Source organism: Macaca mulatta, chromosome 8 (genome assembly GCF_049350105.2).
Source record: "Macaca mulatta isolate MMU2019108-1 chromosome 8, T2T-MMU8v2.0, whole genome shotgun sequence".
Lineage (NCBI taxonomy): Eukaryota > Metazoa > Chordata > Mammalia > Primates > Cercopithecidae > Macaca > Macaca mulatta.
In genome coordinates, this window is record NC_133413.1 from 27823785 (window position 1) to 27840690 (window position 16906).

General features: G+C 36.8%; 1 pseudogene across 1 annotated transcript; it reads right to left on the reverse strand.

Moving 5' to 3' along the window:
* Nucleotides 1-1844: 1844 nt before the first annotated feature.
* On the reverse strand, nt 1845-2370 carry LOC711841 (small nuclear ribonucleoprotein Sm D2 pseudogene; annotated as a pseudogene). The gene has a single exon (XR_001446605.3). The product of XR_001446605.3 is annotated as a small nuclear ribonucleoprotein Sm D2 pseudogene (transcript).
* Nucleotides 2371-16906: the final 14536 nt, after the last annotated feature.

The window sequence follows — 16906 nt, forward strand, 5'->3', positions numbered from 1 at the left end:
GAGATCTTTCCTTTTTTGTTTATTAAAATTTCACTCCAACCTCACTCTTGGTGTCCATGCTCCTTAATTTTCTTGGTCATGAGACAAAGAGCTCAGTTAACACCTCAGACAAGGAGACTGCTTCATTGACCCTACACTGCTTCAATAGTCCATGATTTCAAGAAACCTCATAATGTTCTCTCATTTTATTACTTTTCCTCCATAGACCTTGTGTCTTGAAAGAAGTTACTCATAAAACTTCAATTGTTGCTTATTCTCTATTTTTCAAGAGCTAACCAATGTTACTGCCATGAAGAATCCAGGATTTTGCATAGAACATGTTACATAGCAGGTGTTCAATAAATATTTGATTACATGGAATTGCGTTGATTGAATTCTAATCAAAAGCAAAAAAAGGTAGTTATTCCTTTGAGTTTTATCATGAATAAACTTTTTTAATGGATGCACTGTTTTCTGATAGGTCTTTTGAAAAATTGAAACTAATCTTTGAACACTCTGTTTAACCTGAGAATACCAGTTGTCAAGAGCCATGAACCAGAAACTCAGAATCTGCTCTTTGAAAAAAGTTCATCTTTTAAGGATTTTAGTTATTCAATAAAAGTTGCTAAGATATTGTTTGGTTAACAAAAATAAAAACTCATATAACCCTTTCTCTTATAGCATAAACCAGAATCAATTCTGGAAAGATTAAAGAGTTAAATGTTTTGGAAGGAAAGAGAAAGAAAGAGAGAAAGAAAGTGAGCTGAAGACTCCGTCTCAATAAATAAATAAATAAATCCAGATATTCCATGTATATGAATAGGAAGACTCAATATTGTCAAGGTATCAGTTCTTCCCAACTTGATCTATAGATTCAATGTATTCCCAATCTAAAACCAAGTAAGTTATTTTGTGGCTATCAACAAACTGATTGTAAGGTTTATATGGAGAGGCAAAAATCCCAGAACAGCCAACACAATATTGAAGGAGAAAACAAAGTCAGACAACTGACAAACACTACCCAACTTCAAGACTTAGTATAAAGCTATGGTAACCAAGATAGTGTGGTATTGGTGAGAAAACAGACAAACAGGTCTAAGGAACAGAAGAGAAAGCTCAGAAATAGACCCACATAAATAGTAGTCAACTGATTTTTGACAAAGCAGCAAAGGCAACGTAACGGAGCAAAGACAGTGTCTTCAACAAACAGGGCTAGAATGACTAGACATCAATAGACACACATACACACACACATGCAAAAAGTTAATCTAGACACAGACCTTACACCCCTCACAAAAAATAACTCAAAGTGGATCGTAGACCTAAATGTAAAATGCAAAACTATAAGACTCCTAGAAAATAACATAGGAGAAAACCTAGATGACCTTCCCCCAACCTCAACTCCAAAAAGTATGGCAATGACTTTTTAGATACAATACTAAAGGCATCATTTATGAAAGAAAAAAATTGAGAAGCTGGACTTCATTAAAATTAAAAACATCTGCTCTATGAAAAACAATGTGTAGAGAATGAGAAGACAAGCCACAGACTGAGAGAAATATTTACAAAAGACACATCTGATCAAGGACTTACCCAAAATGTACAAAGAACTCTCAAGACCCAAAAATAAGAAAATAAATAACCTGATTTAAAAATGAGCAAACGACTTGAACAGACACCTCATCAAAGAAGATATACAGAGGCAAGTAAGCATATACAAAGATGTGCAACACTATGTGTGTGAACCTCAAATATCTGAGACAGGTCTCAGTTAACTTTGAAGGTCTATTTTGCCAAGGTTGAGGATGCATACCCGTGACACAACATCAGGAGGTCCTGACGACTTGTGCCCAAGGTGGTCAGAGCACAGTTTGATTTTTTTTTTTTTTTTTTTTTAGAAAAAAACACAGAGCTTTATTATTCTCAACACCAAAGGCAACGGTCTTCATAGGACAGGAGAGTGAGTTCTGTTGATGGATAGGCAGCCCCTACTTGCCGGCGATGAGCGGGTTCCGCAGGACCACGATGACCGAGTCCCCGCGCAGGAACATCTTGGAGATGTAGTGGTCTTTGTTGACTGGCTTGGATTTCTTCTTGCCCTTGCCGCTCTTAGGGACCTCAGTCCACATCTCCTTCACGTTCTCCAGCACCATGTTGCAGTGCCTATCGAAGGCCTTCACGCGGCCCAGGAGTTTCTTATTGTTGCGACAGTTGATGAGCACTTGAGTGTTGTTCTTGACTGACTGCGTGAGCACAGAGAGTGGACTCGTGTTAAATTCCTCCTCCTCTCCCTTCTGCAGCTCCTCTGGGATCATCTCACCCTTGGGCTTGTTGAGGAGGCTCATGATGGTCACTAAGCTCTCTGTTCACTCCCGTTTCCTCCGCGTTGCTGCTGCTCCACAGTTTGATTTTATACATTTCAGGGAGACATGACACGTCAGTCAACACTTGTAAGATGAACATTGGTTTGGTCCAGAAAAGCAGGACAACTCAGAGTAAAGATGGGACAACTTGAAGCAGGGAGAGGGCTTCCAGGTCATAGATAAATAAGAGATAAACAGTTGCATTCTTTTGAGTTTCTGATTAGCCTCTCCAAAGGAGGCAATCAGAAATGCATTTATCTCAGTGAGCAGAGGGATGACTGAATAGAATGGGAGGCAGGTTTGCTCTAAGCAGTTCCCAGCTTGACTTTTCCCTTGAGCTAAGCGATTTGGGGGCCCCAAGATTTATTTTCCTTTTACATGTGTCATTAGAAAATGCAAATTAAAACAATAGTGAGTCACCACTACACACGTACACCTACACCACTACAATGACCAAAATCCCAAACACTGACACCACCAAATGCTGACAAGGATGTAGAGCAACCAGAACTCTCATCTATTGCTAGTGAGAATGCAAAATGCTACAGCCACTTTGGAAAACAGTTTGGCAGTTTCTTAAAAAACTAGACATACTCTTACCATATGATCCAGCAATTGCGCACCTTGACTTTTACCAAAATTACTTGAAACCATATGTTCACATAAAACCTCACACATGTATGTTTATTTGTAATTGCAGATCCTATAAGCAACCAAGATGTCCTTCAGTAGGTAAATGGAAAAACATGGAGGAAACTTAAATGCATATCACTAAGCAGCAGAAGCCAATGTGAAAAGGCTACACGCTGTATGATCCCAACTATATGACGTTCTGAAAAAGGCAAAATTAAGGAGACAGTAAAAAGATTAGCAGTTGCCAGGGGTTACAGGGAAGGGAGGGATGAACATGTAGAGCACAGAGGAATTTAAGGGCACTGAAATTACTCTGTATGCTGCTATAATGGTGAATGTAAGTCATTATACATTTTCCTCAATCTATAGAATGTACAACACCAAGAGTGAACCCTAATGTAAGCTATGGACTTTGGGTAACAATGATGTGTCAATTAATTGTTCATTCATTATAACAAATGTATTACTCTGGTGGGAGATATTGACAGTAGGGGAGGCTGTACCCATGTGGGGGTAGAGGAGTATATGAAAAACGTCTGTACCCTCCACTTAATTTTGCTATGAACCTAAAAATCCTCTAAAAACTAAAGAGAGACAGAGAGAGATAGACATATATATATATGGAAAGAGACAGAGAGAGAATATCTTATTTCTGAATGAGGAAGAACTTTCTAAGCATAAAAGCAAGTAAAAAGAAATCCCAATTTCATTTTGTCAAATGGCGAAAAAAAAATTCATCATTTGACTTTTCAAAACTCTAAAAGGCGAGTTGCAAACTGGGAAATATATTTACAACAATTACGACAAAGGTAGAATGACCATAATCAAAGGATCAAAGCCTTCCATGCCTAGAACAGATAATCAGGCAAAGGAGATGTACAGGGGTGGAAACACTGAGGTTTAACTGCCCAGCATGGTCTCCCACCTCCCACTGTGCCTCCTGTAGACCAGAGATTAGAATGTTGGAAACTACATTTTCCTGACTCCCTTGGCAGAGGGTGTTCATCTAAGCAATATATATAAATCCAAAATAAACAAACAAAAGCAAACTACTTAAATGTTCATTATTAATGGATGAATTAAGTAAATTCTAGTGCATCTATAGATATTCTATATGGTCACTTCAAATAATGTTTAAGAAAGGATTTTGATAACCTGGAATTGGGGAGGCCCTCAGGAAAATTACCTCCACGTAGAGTATGATCTTCCCCCAACCTCAACTCCAAAACAGAAGCATCTTTTCTTCTCATGAGAATCAAACAAAATTGATATAAGACTTTGAATGTTGTCTTTTGTTCACCATATCTCTATTTATTGTTTCACATTCTTTATTTAAAGGAGCATAATTGTTTTCAAGAAACCAACTCACTTTGTTAACAGTGATGCAGAAATATATTTATGGTGATGTGATGCGAAGTGGGAAATAATAAGAAAGCCAGGTCCATGTTCTCCGGGGCATTTGGACTGAGATCTTGAAACCCAAATTCTTGGGGGAGAAGGAAGGAAGATAAGGCAATCAGTCACTAAGTTATTACGCTCATTCTTAAACCAGAAAGCCAAGATGGCCTTGGGCCCTTTCCAGATAGATAGATAGATAGATAGATAGATAGATAGATAGATAGAAGGAAAGAGAGAGAGAGAGAGAAAGAGAGAAAGAAAAGAAAGAGAAAGAGAGAGAAAGAAAGAGACAGAAGGAAGGAAGGAAGGCAAGAAAGCAGAAAGAGAGAAAGAGAAAGGAAAGAAAGAGAAAGAGAGAAAGGAAAAGAAGGAAGGAAGGAAGGAGAGAAGGAAAGAAGGAGGGAAAGAAGGAGGGAACGAAGGAAGGAAGGAAGGAGAGAGGGAGGGAAGGAAGGAAGGAAACAGAAAAGAAAAGAGAAAAAAGAAAGAAGGAAAAGAAGGAAGAAAGGAAGGAAGGAAGGAAAGAAGGAAGGAAGTGTGATAGAATGAATAAAACATTACTGGGTATATACATATAGTTATATATGAGAGATTGGAAGAAAAGTTTTTATCAGCATTTCAAATAAGATTAAAGGAGATCATAATTAGGTTAATAAATAGGCCCTTAATTTTTGCCATAAGTGAAATGAAAAAAAATTTCAAGCTCTCTCCTGATCTCAGAACAGTCACCTGTCATACATATAAAGGTCAAGATTTGGGATAAAACCCTTCACCCGCTTTCCCAATCACAAAATCAATGTTTCCTACCTGTTGTAGGCCTCAGAAACTATTTGAACGAGGGTAGACTACTACTCACAAACAAAGAACCAGAAGAAATGTAGCTCGTATCTGGCACAGTATACAACAGGAATAAAAGGCAAGTCTCCAGTGTCTAGTACCTTCTGTTTCATTGCCATCAAAAGGATTTTTAAATGGTCTTCTCCAAAAAAGAAGATCCTAATTTAGATCCCCAAACACCTAGTAAGAGTCTGATTTTTTTTTCAAATTGTTTGCTGTTGGCACACAGAAATGCTACTGATTTTTATATGTTGATGTTGTATTCTTTACTGCATTTGTTTATCAGTTCCAATAGTATTTTGTTGGAGTCTTTAGGTTTTTCCAAATATAAGGTTATATCATCTGCAAACAAGGATAATTTGACTTCTTCCTTTCCAATTTGGATGCTCTTTATTTCTTCCTCTTGTCTGGTTGCTCTAGCTAGACTTCTGATAATTGACTCTTTAAAGCAAAAATAATAGCATAGTACTGTGTGAGGTTTATAATATACGTAGATGTAAAATACTCAACAACAATAGCAAAAAGGATAGGTATAACAGATTGTACTTCCTTCAAAAGTTGGAGTCTAATTATGATGAAATCCTTGTGATTTGCCCTTTATGATTTCCTCAATGAGTAAAATGTGGCAAAAAGACTTGCTGCAAACCAGTCAAAGCTAGATCATAAAGTGCAATAGAAATTTCACCTGGTTCTCTCTTGCTGTCTCTTCAGGATGCTTATTCTTAAGCCCTTGAAACCATGCTGTAAAGAAAGCCAGGCCACTTGGAGAGCACACATGTAAAGACTCCAGCTAACAGCCTCAGTTAACATTTTAGCCAAAAGCCAGCATGTACTGCAAGACATTTGAATGAACAATCTTTTGGATGTTTCCAGGCCCCAGGTTTGAAGTCTTTCAGCTGAGTCCCTAATACCAAAAGCAAGAACAAGCTCTCTCTACTGTGTTCTGTCCAAGTTCCTGACCCACAGAATTTAGGAGCATAATGAATGGTTGCTTAGGCTACTAAATGTTGGGTTAATTTGTTATGTATGCAACCATACAGGCTGGAACAGAGAGTGGGGTTCTTTGTGACAACAAAAGCAAAAACAACAACAACAACAAAAAACCTAAAACATGTGGGAATGACTTTGGAACCAGGAAGTGGGTAGAGAAGTTGGAATAACCTTTTAAAGAGTGTTAATCCCACTACTTTGGGAGGCCAAGTTGGGAAGATCGCTTGAGGCCAAGAGTTTGAGACCAGCCCAGGCAAAACAGTGAGACACCATGTCTATAAAAAATTAAAACAAAAAAATTAACTGGGTGTGGTGGTGCATGCTTGTAGTCCTAGGTGCTTGGGAGGTTAAGGTTGGAAGATTGCTTGAGCCCAGGGGTTGGAGGTTGCAGTGAGCTATGGACATGCCACTGCACTCTAGACTGGGCAACACAGCGAGACCCTGTCTCAAAAAAAGTGTTAACAATGAAGGTGTGAAAGGCTTTAAAACAACTGTTAGCACAAGCCAAATTACTTGAGGAATTGTCAGTATGAGCTTAAGGAAAAGTGAAGGAAATATTATTGAAAATTGAAGAAAGGAAGCTTTGTTACATATTGGTAGAATATTTTGCAAAATGTTGTCTGTGATAATGTGTAAAATTATAAATTGTACCTAGTGATCTGGCTGATTTATCTAAGAATTCCAGATAAGAGTTTTGAAGGTACTGCCTGGATTCTCTAGCTCCTGATAGCAAAGTGGAAAAGAAGAAACATGAGCCAAAAAATAAATTATTCCATTTAAAAGTTTATAGAAAATATCAAGTATCTGGAAATTCTTGGGTTAAAAATATCTGTTTCTTATTCCCAATCTTTCCAAATTTCTCAAATCTAAAAATGCCCTCAGAGCAAAGACCAAATCTACTGTGGGATTATATGGCCATTTCTGAGGTCTGTTTAGACCTCAGAAAGATTTTAACAGGCACCTCCAAGAACTGTTCAGTTGGACCAAAAGCTCTTTAAGGATTTTAGCATGTCACAGACAGCCTCTTCTCTGACAACAGAGGTTCTAAGAATTTTAAGGGTTTTGACCCTCAATGTAGCATTTTTGACCTTCCAAAAATCTCATGATAGAGAAGGGCTTATCTTGGCTCAGCACAGCGGCTCACAACTATAATCCCAGCACCTTGCGGGGCCAAGGTAAGAAGATCACTCGAAGCCAGGAGTTTGAAACTAGCCTGGGAAATATAGCAAGATCCCTCTCTACAAAAGAGAGGAGGGGGATCTTATCTTGAGGAAATTTGGGATTATCACTTTCGTATAACAATGTGATCCCTAGTAAATTCATAGCAAGCCCACAGAGTTTTAAAGAGAATTATAGTACCTCTAAGTAGACTGCAATAAATAATGATGCATGGTTTAATCCTCAGAGTAAACACTAAAAAAAATACAAAGAAATACAACAAAACCTATTCAAGTAAGTAAAATGGAATGCTAAACAAAATTTGATTCACCTAAAGCAGACAGAAAGGGAAGAATAAAAGAAGCAATAATAGATTGAAAAAAAAAAAAAAAGAAATAGCAAGTTGGTAAACTTCAATCCAACCATATCAATAATTCTATTAACTGTAAACAAACAATGTAATTAAAAGGCAGAGATTGCCAGACAAAATTTTTTTAAATCAAAACTCAACTATAAACTCTTTACAAGAGACAAGTTTTAAATATAACGCTTAGATCCTGCAATAAACTGTCTTTACTCCGTGTGTGTGTGTGTGTGTTTGGAGACATGGTCTCACTCTCTCACCCAGGCTAGAGTGCAGTGGCATGGTCACATACGTCTCACTGCAGCCTCGACCTCCTGGGCTCAATCAATCCTCCCACCTCAGCCTCCTGAGTAGCTGGGACTACAGGCGCACACCACCATGCCTGGCTAATTTTTGTATTTTTTTCTAGAGATGGAGTTTCGCCATGTTGCCCAGACTGGTCTCAAAATCCTTGGCTCAACTTATCTGCCAATCTCAGCCTCTCAAAAGTGCTGGGGTTACAGGTGTGAGCCACCACACTCAGCCTTGACTGCATTCTTGATGTTTAACTGCCCGACAGCTTACAAGCCCCACCCTTGCCCCTTTTGTCCCACATACAGGCAAACCAGTAAGAAAGCCCACAGGCTCTCCTCTGTCCCCTTGATACTGAAAGTTCAAACCACACAAGTCTTCTACACTGGCCCATCCCCAGCCACAACATAAACCAAATTCGCTTGTCCCATTCACCCTCTTGGCTCAAGCCATTCTTGACCCCCTTGTACCTACCCTGCTCTCCTGAAAAAGTCCCATTATGCGAGTAATAAATTTTTTCATGCCCTCTTGTTATGAATGGCAGCATCAGTCTTGACATCCAAACCTATTTTGAGGGGTGAAGTTAATCCTGCCCTCCATGAGGTCACTATACAGCAAATTAAAAGTAAAAAGATAGAGAAAAAGGAACATGTACCCAGAAAGCAAAAGATGATGAGGCTATATTGTTACAAAATAAAGTAGGCTTTAAGACAAGGAATATTGTCAGGGATAGGGAGGTCATTTCGTAATGATGAAAGGTTCTGTTCATCAAGACCACAAACAATCCTAAATATGTATGTATCTATATCAGATCTTAAAATTAAAATAAGCTACATCTAACAGAACCAAAGGAAGAAACAGACAAATCTATAATCATAGTTGGAGTTTTGTTTTTTGCTGTTTTTTTTTTTTTTTTTTTTTTTTTGAGATGGAGTCTTGCTCTGTCACCTGGGCTGGAGTGCAGTGGCCGGATCTCAGCTCACTGCAAGCTCCGCCTCCGGGGTTTACGCCATTCTCCTGCCTCAGCCTCCGGAGTAGCTGGGACTACAGGCGCCGCCACCACGCCCGGCTAGTCTTTTGTATTTTTTAGTAGAGACGGGGTTTCACCGTGTTAGCCAGGATGGTCTCGATTTCCTAACCTCGTCATCCGCCCGTCTCGGCCTCCCAAAGTGCTGGGATTACAGGCTTGAGCCACCGCACCCGGCCCATAGTTGGAGATTTTAATACCAATCTCAGTAACAGACAGAAGCAGCAGACAAAAGTTTAGTAAGGATTTAGATTTGAACAGCACTATCAACCAATTGGACTTAACTGACATTTATAGAAGCGTATACCTTATAACCACTTGATGTATATATATATTTGTCAAGTGCATGTGGAATGTTAAGGTACAACACTTACTGGGCCATAAAATAAGTGTCAATAGTTTCAAAAGATTGAAATACAGAACATGTTCTATGACCACAATGAAATTAAAATTAGGAATAAATAACAATGAGATATCTAGAAAATTCCTAAGTGTTGGAAATTAAACAGCATAGTCTCAATGACCAAATAAGATAATGAAATAAGTTTTAAAAACTTTTAACTAAATGATAATGAAAATACAACATATAAAAACTTGTGAGATATAGCTAAAGCACTGATTCCTGGGAAATTTAAATACTTATATTAGAAAACAAGAAAAGTTAAAATTAATGAGCTATGTTTCCATCCTCAGAAGCTAGAAGAGCAAATTAAATGCAAAACAAGTGATATGGTTTGGCTGTGTTCCCATCCAAATCTCATCTTGAATTGTAGCTCCCATAATTCCGATGTGTGGTAGGGACCTGATGGGAGGTAACTGAATCATCAGGGTGGGTCTTTCCTATGCTGTTCTCAAACTAAATAAGTCTCATGAGATTTAATGGTTTTATAAAGTTCAGTTTGCTTGCACACACTCATTTGCCTGCCACCATGTGAGACGTGACTTTGCTCCTCCTTTGCCTTCCACCATGATTGTGAGGCCTCCCTAAACATGTGGAACTGTGAATCTATTGAACCTCTTTTTCTTTATAAATCAGTCAGTCTCAGGTATGTCTTTATTAGCAGCATGAGAACAGACGAATACAACAAGTATAAATCCGGAAATAATAAAGAGCAGAAATTAATGAAATGAAAAAAAAGGAAGCCAAAATTTGGCTATTTGAAACATCAATAAGATTAATAAATCTCTATCAAGATTGATTAAGAAAATCAGAAAAAAAACACAAGTTACTACCAGCAATGAAAAAAGAGAGGACACCATAAGATTTCAGAGATAATAAAGTGATAATAAGAAAATATTATCAATGGCTAAATGACAACAAATTTGACAAGTTATATAAAATGGACAAATTCCTTGAAAAATATGACTCGCCAAAACAGACACAAGAAGATATAGAAAGAATGGCCTGGTATCACTGAAATTGAAATTGTGATGAAAATTATTTCTACAAAGAAAACTCTAGGCCCAGATAATTTGGTAAACTCAAGCAATTAATACTAGTTTTAATACCTTTTCCAGCCAGAGGGAACACTTCACAATACATTTGGTGAAACCAGCATAGCACTGATACTAAAACCTAAAAAAAAGTCATTGAAAGCAAAGAAAACCATAGGCTAATATCCAACATACATTCCAAGAAAATAAAATTACAGACCAGGATTTTTTAGACACTAGCAAATAGAAGACAGAAATATAAGAAAAGGATAATACCTCATGACCAAGTAGGGTTTATCCCAGGAACATAAAGAAGTTTAACATTCGAAAATTAATATACTCCTCCACATAAGGATAAAGGAGATATCATACAAACATGAAACAAAAGAAACTTGGAATGGCTACAGTAAAATAATGGTAGATTTCAGAACAAGGACTATTACTAGAAGGAAAAAGAGAAAATTCATATTAAATAAAAAGAACTATTTATCAATCAGTTGTAAAAAAAAAACTTAAATGTGTTTGCACTAAAGAGATATTTCAAAATAAATGAAGCAAAAAAAAAAAAAGATTGAAAGAAGAAATCCACAATTAGAGAAAAAGAGTTGATTATTTCTTCTTCAGTCATTAATAGAGCAACTTCATGGAAAAATTAGTGAGGAAATAAAAGACTTGAACAACACTATGAAGCAATTTCATCAATCTACCTTTATACAACATTTCACCCAACCACAAAAGAACATACATTTTTGTTTAAGTGCACCTGAAGCATTCACCAAGATAGAACATATGTGGGCTATAATATAAGTCTCGACAAATTTTAAAGATTAAAACCATACTGAATACATCTTCTAACCATGACAGAAAAGAAAATGAAAATTAGTAACAGGAAGATACCTTCTAAATTTCAAATGCACAGTAAATAAACTAAATGAAAATGAAATCACAAGACACAAAACTTGTGGGATGCATCTAAAGCAGTGCTCCAAGGGAGTTTTGAAACTTTAAATGCTAATTTAGAAGGCAAAAAAAGTAGTATGTTCAATGGTCTAAGCTTCCATCTTAAAAAGCTAGAAAAAGAAGAACAAATTCAACCCAAAATAAGTATAAGGAATAGAATATAAAAAAGCAGAAATCAATGAAATAGAAACAGAAGAATAATACAGAAAAAAATCAATAAAAGCAAAACTGATTCTCTTTTATAAGCTCAATAAAGTTGATAAATCACATACAAAAATTAAAAGTATAGAAAGGATAATAACAATAAATTCAACTTAGAAAAATGGAACAAATTTCTTAAAAGACAAAAATTATCAAAACTCTTTCAAATGGAAATAGAGTATCTGTATAGCACTATATATAAAAGAAATTGAATTCAGAATTTTAAAATTACAAAGAAAACTTCAGGCTTGCATAGCTTCCTTGGTGAATTATGTTAAACATTTACAGAAGAAATAATGCCAATCTTTCATAGGCTTTTCTAGGCAATAGAAGAGAAGCAGATATATCCTAATCATTCAATAAGGATAGTATCACCATATACCAAAATCTGACAAAGATTTCATAACACTAGGAAACTACAGCTTATCTCTCATTAACTTAGATGCAAAATCATCAATAAAATATGCAAAAAAAATCCAAGAAAACAAGGCCAGCAATATATTACAAGAATATGTTATGAGTAAATAACATTTATTTCATGAATGCAAGGTTGGTTTAATGATTTAAAAGAGTCAATTTACAAGAAGTCTCAAATAGCCAAAACAATCCTAAAAAAGAAGATAGAGTTGGAAAGCTCACACATTCTGTTCAAAAATTATTACAAAGCTACAGTAATTAAAACTACATAACAGTGGCATAAGGACAGACATATGGACCAACAGAACAAAACAGCCCAGAAATAAGCCCTCACATATATGTTCATTGATGTTCAACAAGGACATCCAAACCATTTAATGGGGTAGGACAGTCTTTTGAACAAGGGGTGTTGGGAAAACTAGATATCCATATGCAAAATAAGGAAATTGGATTCTTACTTGACACCACACATAAAAAACAATCCAGAATGAATCACAGACGTAAAATTAAGAGTTAAAACTATAAGACTCTTAGAAGAAAACACAGAGTAAATCATCATGACCTTGAATTTCGCAGTAGATTCTTAGATATGACACCAAAAGCACAGGCAACAAAAGAAAAAATAGATAAACTGGACTTCACTTAAGTTAAAAAGTTTTGTGCATCAAAAGATACTATCAAGAAAGCAAAAAAGACAATCTACTGAATGGGAGGAAATGTTTTATCAGATATAGTATTAATTTCCAGACTATATAAACAACTCAACAAAAATCACAATAACCCAATTCAAAAATGGGCAAAGGACTCATATAGACATTTCTCCAAAGAAGATATGCAAATGACCAATAAGCACATGAACTGATACTCAACATCATTGGGCATTAGAGAAATGCAAATCAAAACCTCAATGAGATAACATTTCACAGCTACTAGAGTGGCTATAATTTTTAAATTTTAAGAAAAAAACAGAAAATAGTAAGTGTTGGTGAAGGTGTAGATAATATTGGAAACCTCACATGTTTCTGGTAGGACTGAAAAATGGTGCAGCCACTGTGGAAAACAGCTGGGCAGTTTCTCAAAAGGTTAAATATGAAACTATCATATGACCCAGGAATTCTACTCCTAGGTATATATCCAAAGAATTGAAAGCAGAGACCTGAACAGATATATAGATATAGATATATAGATAGATGAGATACAGATAGAGATAGAAATGATATACATATAGGATTCTTTTTGAGATGAAGTCTTGTTCTGTTGCCCAGGCTGGAGTGCAGTGGTGCAATCTTGGCTCACTACAACCTCCATCTCCCTGCTTCAAGTGATTCTCCCACATCAGCTTCCTGAGTAACTGGGATTACAGGTGCCTGCAATCATGCCCGGCTACTTTTTGTATTTTTAGTAGAGATGGGGTTTCACTGTGTAGGCCAGGCTGGTCTCGAACTCCTAACCTCAAGTGATCCTCCTGCCTTAGCCTCCCAAAGTGCTGGGATTACAGGCATTAGCCACTGCATCTGGCCTGAACAGATATTTACACAGCAATGTTCACAGCAGCATTAATCACAATAGACAAAAGGTGGAAACAGTGTTAAGTATCTATCAACAGATGAATGGATAAACAAAATACAGTATTCATTACAGCATGTTTTATACAGTGGCATATATTTAACTATAAAAAGACAAAATTTTAATATATGCTATAACATGGACGGATTGGACCTCGAAAACTATGCTTACTGAATTAAGCCAAACATAAAAGGACAAATACTGTATTACTCCACTTGGAATAGGAATCTAGAATAGCAAATTCATAGATAAAAGTTTGAGGTATAGATAGTGGTGATGGTTACACAACATTGTGAATATATTTAATGCCACTAAATTGTACACTTCAAAAACCATGAAATACTTGAAGATAAATAGTACAAAATATGTATAAAACCTACAAAATGAAAATCTTAAAACATTGCTGAGATAAATTAAGGACCTAATAATTGGAGGGTTATGTCATATCATAAACTTTAAAACTAAATATTTCTACGATGTAAATTATCCCCAAGATAATCTACATGATGTAATGCAAATCCAATAAAAATGTCAGCAGACTTTTTTGTAAAAATTGACAAGTTGATTCCAAAGTTTATGTGGAAATGGAAAAGACTAGACTAGCCAAAACTATTTTGAAAAACAAGAATAAAATTTGAAGGTTTACAATACCTGACTTTATATATTGCCATAAGCTTCGGTAATCAAGACAATGTGCTATGAGCATAAGGATAGACACAGAGGCTGGGCACGGTGGCTCACGCCTGTAATCCCAGCACTTTGGGAGGCCAAGGAGGGTGGATCACTTGAGGTCAGGAGTTCGAGACCAACCTGGCCAACATGGCAAAACCCTGTCTCTAATAAAAATACAAAAATTAGCCAGGCATGGTGGCACATGCCTGTTGTCCCAGCTACTCAGGTAGCTGAGGCACAAGAATTGCTTGAACCCAGGAGGCAGAGGTTGCAGTGAGCTGAGATCGTACCACTGTACTCCAGCCTGGGCAACAGAGCAAGACCCTGACTTAAAAAAAAACAAAACAAAGAATAGACATAAAGACCAATGGACAGACTAAGAGAACAGAAATAGACCTACACACATATAGTCAATTGATTTTCTACAGGTGTCTCAAGATAATTCAATGCAGGAGAAATAGTCTTTGAAACCAATTGTGCTGGAACATCTAAACAGCCGTATGAGAAAAATAAAAGAATCTTGACCGATGCTTTACCTCATGTACAAAACCTGAGCTGGAACATAGCGCTAAACACAAAAACTAAAACTATAAATCTTTTAGAAGAAAACATGATCTGGTAGTTGGCAAAGATTTTACACAGGACACAAGAAATCCACACAGCAAGTCCTCAGATAATGTTGTTTCATTCAACATCACTTTGTTATAACATTGATGAGAAAAAAAAAAAAAAAAAAAAAACTCATTCCTGGCCAAGGCCACTGCCTATGTGGAGTTTGCACATTCTTCCCCTGTCTGTGTGGGTTTTCTCTGGAAACGCTGGTTTTCTCCCACATCCCAGAGAAGTGCACTCGGGTTCACTGCTGTGCCTAGATTGTCCCAGTCCAAGTGAGTGACAGTGAGTGTAGGAGGGTGGGTGGGAGTGTGTGAGTGCACCCTGCGATGGAATGCTATCCTGTCTGTCCACCCTGAGCTGCCGGGATAGACTCCAGCCACCTACGACCCTGAGCTGGAATAAGTGGGTTGGAAAATAAATAAAGGAATGAATACAAATTATTGTGAAACAAAAATTCAGGCCGCTCGCAGTGGTTCACGCCTGTAATTCCGGCACTTTGGGAGACCGACGCAGGCGGATCAGTTGAGGTCAGGAGTTTGTGACCAGCCTGACCAACATGGGGAAACCCCTTCTCATAAGAACTTACATACTTTAAAAGGAAAAAACTGATTGAATCAGATTTTTTCAAATTGAATGTCTTATTCTTTGAAGGGAACTATTAAGAAAGCGTAAAGACAAGCCACAAACTGAGAGATATTTATAATTTTTTTTAAATTTTATGTTCAGAATATACTCTAACAGCTCAATAAAAAAACTCATTTTTTTAAAGGACAAAAGATTTTAACAGGCACTTAACAAAAGACAAAGTATAAAGATGAATATGCACATGAAAGATGCTCAACATCATTAAATCATAGTGAGCTCCCGTTACACAAAATTAGAATGATTAAAACCAAAAGGCTGACAATTCCAAGTGTTTGCAAGGATGTGATACAAGTGGAATTGCTATGTATCAGTGGTAGAAATGTAAAAGGGTCAAATACTGTGGAAAACAGCTTGGTAGTTTCTTTTTTTGTTGTTTTGGGGTTTTTTTGTTTTGTTTGTTTGGTATTTTGCTTTTTTTTTTTTTTTTTTTTTTGGACAGAGCTTCACTCCTGTGGCCCAAGCTGGAGTGCAATGGTGCCATCTCAGCTCACTGCAAGCTCTGCCTCCTGGGTTCAAACAACTCTCGTGCCTCAGCCTCCCAAGTAGCTGGGATTACAGATGCCCACCACCAAACCCAGCTAATTTTTGTATTTTTAGTAGAGATGGGGTTTTGCCATGTTGACCAGGCTGGTCTCGAACTCCTGACCTCAGATGATCCACCCATCTCGGCCTCCCAAAATGCTGGGATTACAGGCATGAGCCCAGCCTGGTAGTTTCTTGTAAAAGTAAATGCACAATTTACACACAAGCCAGCAATTCTACTCTTAGGTATTTTCCCAAGAGAAATGAAAACATATGTACACACAGAGTTGTACACAAATGTTCACAGCAGATTCATTCATAATAGGCAAAAAAAGGGGGGGGAGCGATCCAAATTTGCATCAACTGGTGAACGAATAAAAAATGTAATATATCTCTACAATGTAGTACTATTTACCAGTGAAAAGGAATGAATGATACACACAACAATATTTATGAGTTAAAGAAGCCAGACACAAGACAATACGTGCTATATGATGCTATTAATATGAAACTCTAAAAAGGCAAATCTGTGATGTAATGATATAAATCAGATTAGCCTTTTCCTGGAAACAGGACTGGGGGATCGACTGGAAAGAGCATAAGGGGAGTTTTTGGGTGATGAAAATTTTCTAGATCTTGATTGTGGTAGTGGCTCTATAGGTGTTTAAATTTGTCAAAACTCATTAAAATATAAATAGGTAAATTTTATTTCTGTTAACTATACCTTAATAAAGTTGATTTTTAAAAATTATAATGATATACATGTTATACCCACTATAATGACTCTAACTGGAAAAACTGACAGCACCAACTGGCAGTGATGCGATGCATCTT